General features: G+C 37.7%; 1 non-coding gene across 1 annotated transcript; it reads left to right on the top strand.

The window, feature by feature from the left end:
- The first annotated feature begins 403 nt into the window (after positions 1-403).
- On the top strand, positions 404-476 carry TRNAA-AGC (transfer RNA alanine (anticodon AGC)). Its single transcript has one exon. It is a non-coding gene; the product is annotated as a tRNA-Ala (tRNA).
- The last annotated feature ends 6688 nt before the right edge of the window (positions 477-7164 follow it).

The raw sequence follows: 7164 nt of genomic DNA, 5'->3' as shown, positions 1-7164 counted from the left end.
TCCCAACCCCAACCCCAACCCCAACCCCAACCCCAACCCCAACCCCAACCCCAACCCCAACCCCAACCCCAACCCCAACCCCTTCGCGCATCCGGATGGCTCATCTCTACCATAATAATAAAGTATGATATGAGTTATGTATATTTATATGAATGATTTGTTTGCAATAAACAACGAAATTATATTAAAAACGAAACATAAAATGGCTAGCTTCTAAATCATCTTCAATTCTGTTGTGACTATTCTGAACTTGTGCCATCGGAATCGTCCTAAATGGCATTTATTCATCTTATAATTAATGATATAATTAAAATATTCGCCGCACCAATTAAACCGTGATGAGAACACTCATGAGCGATGTCTTCAGTTCATTTCTGTGTTAATTGAAAGTTAAAAACATGCTGGGGTTATAGCTCAGTTGGTAGAGCGCATGCTTAGCATGCATGAGGCCCTGGGTTCAACTCCCAGTAACTCCATTTTTGCTTCTTACAAGCTTTAGACCGATAATTAATAATAGGTTGCAAACCCACTCACTTACAACCATGCCCATTATCAACGAGTAAATATTATTATTAACGATTCAAATGGAATTCTATATTCCATAGAGCAAAATTTATGAGTTAGATTATTCACAGGTCAATTAAATAATCACGCTGATAAGCTCACCATTTACTTGAGATGCATTTCTAATGCTTTCACTTTATTGGCCCCTAAATCACCTATTTCCCAATGCCCTATATTCAAGCCTTTGCTCTTTGCGACCATTTGCTCAACCCTTTCCTCGAGATCACTGGTTAGCAACTCACCTGTAACCTTTTTCCATAATGGCTTATTAATTTCCTCTTTCATGGTTTATATTTTTTCATACTCATTTCTAAGTTTCTTTCGCATTTCAAGCATTTCGCTCGCAAGAACCTCCTCTTGCTCTCTAATGTATAACCTGATATTGTTTTCGCTCTCGATAAACACCTTCTCGACAATTTGCAGAATCTGCCCATGGAGATTCTAGAATTCATTGTTCAGAAGTGTGGTCATTTTGCTATGAAACACATCCAACTTGTAGTTTATGTTGGAGATTTCAGCCTGAATCTTGCTCGACAGAAAATCAAGGCACTGCTTCGACTATAATCGAGCTGATTAGAACGAAGTTGTGTGCAAAACTATGTTTGCCCAGACATTGGTGACGCTATCTGAATTTGTGCTATTGATATGCGTCTTCTACTCGCCCTTGAATTTGTATTATTTTTGTTCTTAAGGATTTTTAGCATGAAAGTTTCTTCGGACTGGCTTTTCATCATTTTTGTCTTGGCGAGGGTTCTGAGTGGAATATCTTATTGGGTTTTTCACCTCCATGAAGCTGATTCCAACATCTGAGTTAGCTTCATCGTCGTGCATATTTTTTAATGATGCTCTATGCAAATTCTTGGAGCTCTGAGTGTTCAAATTGCGCAAGTCTAGTTTTTCTTCTTCTTCTGGATCATTTCGAGAGGATGTGGAATTTTTATACGCGAGTATATTCTTGCCCTTGAATCTAGAATTGCGCCTCATGCTACGCTCAGGGGAGGATTCAAACAAGGATTTCTTTTTCAGGAAGCCTAGAAGGCTGCTGTTCATGTCGTTCATTTATCTACCACTTTGTTAAAATTATTTTAATATCTTTCTGGCTGTCCAGCAATGATTGTATGCATATGTATATGCATGTATGTATATGAATGTATATATGCACTACTCTTCGCATCAGCGAATCTATCAGTGTTCTTTACCCTAACAGATGCACATTCGCATTGCTTGATAAACATAAATTACTTTATTAATTTATTACGATATAAAACTTCGATCATCGATATGAGCTGCTGTGGAATCAGAAAGAAAGGACCAAACGAATCCAAGTTCGGGGATTATATGAATTAGCCGAAATCTAGTATTGTTTTTGGAGCGAATTAAGCAGTAGCCAAGCCCTTGAATAATCGTCATAGCTTCAAACAAGTTCAGAAGAGATGCCCTCCCAACAGTGACATCGAAGATCGCAAATAAGATTATGCGGAAGAGGCAAACCAGGCAAACAAATCGCAAATGCTATAACGAAAATAGCTTTTAAAGTAATGAACTACTTATTACACAGATATGAATTAGATGCATAAGATGGAATTAGTCAGACTCCCTTGATTAATACATTTCACTACGATATAGTAGCCAACCATAGCTTCGTCTGAGTTGGTAATTCAAGATATTGATATAATAAGCTAGGATTATATTTTGCTATCCCAGTTGATATGGCTATTGTCACTCCTGTAATTTGTTCAATGGGAAGGGCTCATTGATTGCGAATTGCTGGTTCGATGGTCCTGTAATAGCATTATTCATATGATTATATCATATGTTCTAATTAATCTCCGCATTATTAATAGATGTTTACTTCTCAGCAATATATTATATTAATTATATAACTATTAGTTATAGCTGGCGGGTTTCCGACATGAATCCTAACCATAAGAAATAAATAGCAATTCGAAAGAATAAATCAGATAAAATAAGCAAAGACAAATTAAAAATAATTTAGCTGTCGAAGCTCGTGTTTGAGGAGATAAAAAGCCAGGGTAGTATATCTAAAGATGAATTGATGCAGCGTTTAAAACAAATATTACAATAATAGAAATAGAAAAGCCTCAAAAGGCGCACATATGATATAATTAACGTCCTTTAGGCGAGCAAAGTATTGAAGATCGACCGCACAGACAAAAATAATGTCAAGTATGTGATCGAAGACTTTCAAACTACAGTGAGTGATGTCAAGGAGTTAAAAGAAGGCATTGTCAACAAATACTCCGAAATTGGTCAAATTAAATCTCAAATCAATATGCTCAAGAACACGCACAGCAGCCGCGATAAGCTCCTACATATCAATCGGCAAAGAATAACTCCAGAAGAAGATCGACTAGGGCTGGATCTAATAGTTGTTGATTCCAAGGGCATTCTAAATTTTGCAAACACAAATGAGTAAGTCAAGCTATCATTTGCGAAGCCTGCCTTCCTTTACCCCAATATATTCGGATAAGCAAACATTATGAAAATTTATTTCCAAGGCTTCGAAGAAGAGGATCTGAAGCCAGTCCAAAGAGTTACTGAGGATTAATATGCATTCCACAAATCGTGATTTACGGTATAACAGATCAACTCTATTGCATTTATAATAGATACTCCATTATAACCATTAGACTGCTTTTATACCAATAAGCAATCATTTATACACAATAAACCATTATTCATATGGGCTCAATGCTTACATCGATCTGGGGAAAGCTCTTCAGCTCCCAGAAGAACTATAACATCCTTATCGTCGGCTTGGCCAATGCCGGGAAAACCACTCTGCTCTATCGAATGTATTTTATTGCTGAAGTAGGGCCCTCGGGAAGACGATCGAAACAACGCCAACAATTGGGAGCAATGTATAATAAATAACACATAAGAATGTTAAGTTTAGTGCTTGGGATCTGGGCGGACAGTAGAGAATCCGCAGCATTTGGCCCACTTACTATGGCCGGACCGATGCTCTGATCTTTGTAATCGACAGCACCGACACCAAAAACGAAGTAATCGCCAAAACAGAACTCTTCAAAATTGTGATCAACGAGAAACTGAAGTCTGCACCCATCCTGATCTTAGCCAATAAACAAGATGCCAAGGGGGCGCTTAGTGAGGAGCAAATCACAATCTAGTACAGCCTCCATTAAATCAAATAGCACTCCTGGAGACTGCAAACTTGTTCTGCAAAATAGGGAAACGGCATCAATGAAGCAATGGATTGGCTGACTGACGAGCTGCTCAAGGTCAAGTGATAATAACTGTATACTAGTATGCTGATTGGTCTATTCCATTTATGGCAATCGAGCAGTTTATATTGCAATCACTCATATTCATATTTTATTAAACAGTCTTTGGGAGTATCACGAAAAGCACTTTCTAATATTTAAATAGAACAATTTCATAAAACAATGAGCAGAAAATCGACAAGAAAGCTGTCGTACTATTCAGATGGCCGCAACTAAGAAAACACCAATAAGCAGCAAACTTTCAACTCTTACAAAATTGAGCAAATCGAAGAGCTCCGCTAAATTTTCAAGATGTACGATCGAGATAACACTGGCAACATCAGCAGTCGCACCCTTAAATTTCTGCTGCGAGGACTCGGCGACAATGTTAACGAAGAAGAAGTGGACACGATTCTGAAAAATATGGATGAAGATGGCAACGGGACTATTGACTTCCATGAATTTCTGCTTTACATGCTTGAAAAAGTGAATGCCCAATCTCTCTATGATGACATCGTCGAAATATTCAAAGTCTTTGACCGAAACGGCACAGGCTTTATCACTCAAAATTAAATATCGAATATTCTCTCCGACCCTAGCCAATCGGAGCTTATTGAGGAATTCTGCACAGGAGCTGATCTTGAAGACGAAGGTGAAATCAATTATTCAGCATACTTAGCTTTGATCCTCAAATAATGAATATTCTATTTCATAGTAATTGCATAGTTATAGATCACATGAGTTTCTCATATGGGCTTCTTCATTTATTTTTTAAAAACCTCTTCGCGACGTTGCTTTCCAGAGCATGATCCCGATTTTTGTTTAGTCTTTATCTATATATATTTATATTCGATATGGATTTCATCTTTGCTTGGGTGAGAATATTTTAGGCAGCAATATTCTAGTTTTTGTAATGGCTCGTGAGACTACAGTTCTTCACTTCATGGCTCCTTTAATTTCTTCTTTTGAGGGCCGATAAGTATGGGGTCATACCATTATCTATGCCCTATGATCTCAGTTCAGAATAGTTGACAGATTCACACCTTATATTTGCGGACAAATGAGGGAAGAAGCCTGGCGCTTTTAGCATTTTTTTGGGGACTGACAGTCTCAAAATATTCAGAAGACTTTACACAAAATTAATAAGAGTCTATTCAGGCCATTACTGAACCTCTCGAAGCAATAGCTCATCCTATGCTTCGCTTTTATCCATCAGTTTTTGTTGCTCATTTGCTTTTTACTCAAGCGGCCTCCTATTCATGAGTATGATATAGTATTTGTTCAGCATGTAAGCAATGTTGCAATAATTATTTTATTTGCTACTTTACTTAAAATTAAGTCCTTTGCCTCGAGTTTCTTAGTTCCTGATGCTGTTCAATCGTTAATCCTTGGAGTTGCTCGCCATTTGAGAATATTTGGCTAGGCTTTGTTCGCAAGCTTTGATGATTGCCTCCTGAGCCTTAACTTTTTCATGAAGTAGTTCGCACTATTTGGCGAGCTTCGTAGATTTCTTCATCTCATTCATGCTGACTGAATCTATCCTATTTGGCGTGCTGCAGCCCGACTTTATGCTATTTGATCCGATTTTAAACTAAGATGCAATCCTGTCGGCATGCTCTAATTCCTGAAATTCGCTTGCTGCATTGCCTTCATCTCTATGTTCTTTCTGATTTCTCAAAAGCTTTTTAATATAACTCTTCGCAAATAGATTTCGTTTGGAGAGTTCTTATTCGACTTTTCCACAAATTTATAACTCTTGTTTCAACTTAGACACTGTTTCAGATAGTTCCACATTTTTCTTTACTATTTTTTATGTGTGAGATGATTGATACTCAAGCTATCGGACGAGCTGACTATTTTGCAGGAAGGTCAGGCGAGTTGTTGTGTTTAACTGCTACTTGCGAATCTATACTGCTTTGCTACGCATTTATTGAGCTTGGTTGTCCATTTCTGAGTTAACAATTCGGTACATTTTCGAATAGCGTCGATAGTGAGGATCTTTTCACAGTCCTTGTCAGCTTCGACTCTCATAAACTTCTCCTTTTCGATCGCCAGTTTGGATACCAGTTTTTAATTTTCGAGTTTGAGCTGCTGACATAAGTCGACTGAGCCTTTGTATTCGGCCAGAGTGAGCTGAAACTATTTTCTTTCCTCCTGGACTCTTTTCTGGAATTCTTCTATTTCACTTTCTTTTGTTTCCTTGAACAATTCTCGCAGTTATAGGACAATTACCAAACTATGACTTCAAGGAATCATAAGCAATATTGATCAACCCTGATTTGATCTCAATTTATCTCTTTTCCATTATTATCTGCTGGCTTCTCTCCTACAACAGTTGGATGTGGAAACTCTATAAAATTACTGGGCAATTACTTGGTTCGTGGTGACATCATACGATAACTTTTTAGACTATTACAGCTACTGCGCGAGAGCGTGATTTTCTCGGACAATAATGTTATTTTTGTTTTGAAGTCCTTCATAGAATAGGGTCTTTTCAATGAGTTGCGATTTTTAGGCTTCGTAGAGAGCTCGATAGCTGCAATGTTATAAAATTGTACTCCTTGTCGCTTTATTCTTATTTTTTTTTCGGTTTCGAGGAGTTCTTGCTCATTATTCGATCAATAGAAGGCGATTATTATCAATTATTAAATCAATGATGCTATTAGACGCCTACCAACTCATTGGAAAAAATAATATGATTATGATCATGACTCCTAGTTTTCTTTGTTGTCAGTTAGGAACAAAAATTATTCTTTCATTTTGAGACTATTGCGATCCTTGAAGTTGGCACCCTTCTTATAGATTTTCTGGTAGACCTTTGTCTTGACGTAGCTCTCCAGCTTATCCAGCAAGTCGAGGGGTTCTAGTTTTTCATTGTTCTGCTTGGGGAAGAGAATCTTTCGGATTCTCATTATCCCCCGCAGGATCTTGATCAGGTAATCATTAACTTTGAAGTTGGTCGAGAGTTTCTCCCGGAATTCCCCAATGTAGTCGAGCATCTATTCATAGCCGTAGTTTTCCCTCAGGAAACCCAGATTTTTCATCAGCAGTTTCTCTGTGTCTGATCTGGCCTCGTACCAGTTGTTATAAACAGACAGTATCTTCTTTTGTAGGGCTTCCAGCTCATTCTTGTCCCTGATGAGCGAGTCGACTTCTTGAGTTGCTAGGCTGTGCTCATAGCGAATCACATTAATGTTCTCCAGTAGCTCGTTTTCTTTCTTTTTTAGGAGGCCCACGGTATTTTCGAGTTTCTTGATTCGGCTCAAGTACTATTTCTTCTCTTCATTCCACTTTTCCCAGTTCTTGCATTAAATATCATAAAACTTTTTCAAACACTTATCGTTCAAATTTTAAA

This window comes from Brachycentrus maculatus, unplaced genomic scaffold (assembly GCF_059751285.1).
Source record: "Brachycentrus maculatus isolate JH-2025_06_01 unplaced genomic scaffold, ASM5975128v1 h1tg001571l, whole genome shotgun sequence".
Taxonomy (NCBI): Eukaryota; Metazoa; Arthropoda; class Insecta; order Trichoptera; family Brachycentridae; genus Brachycentrus; species Brachycentrus maculatus.
This window is presented reverse-complemented; position numbering and strand designations above follow the sequence as displayed.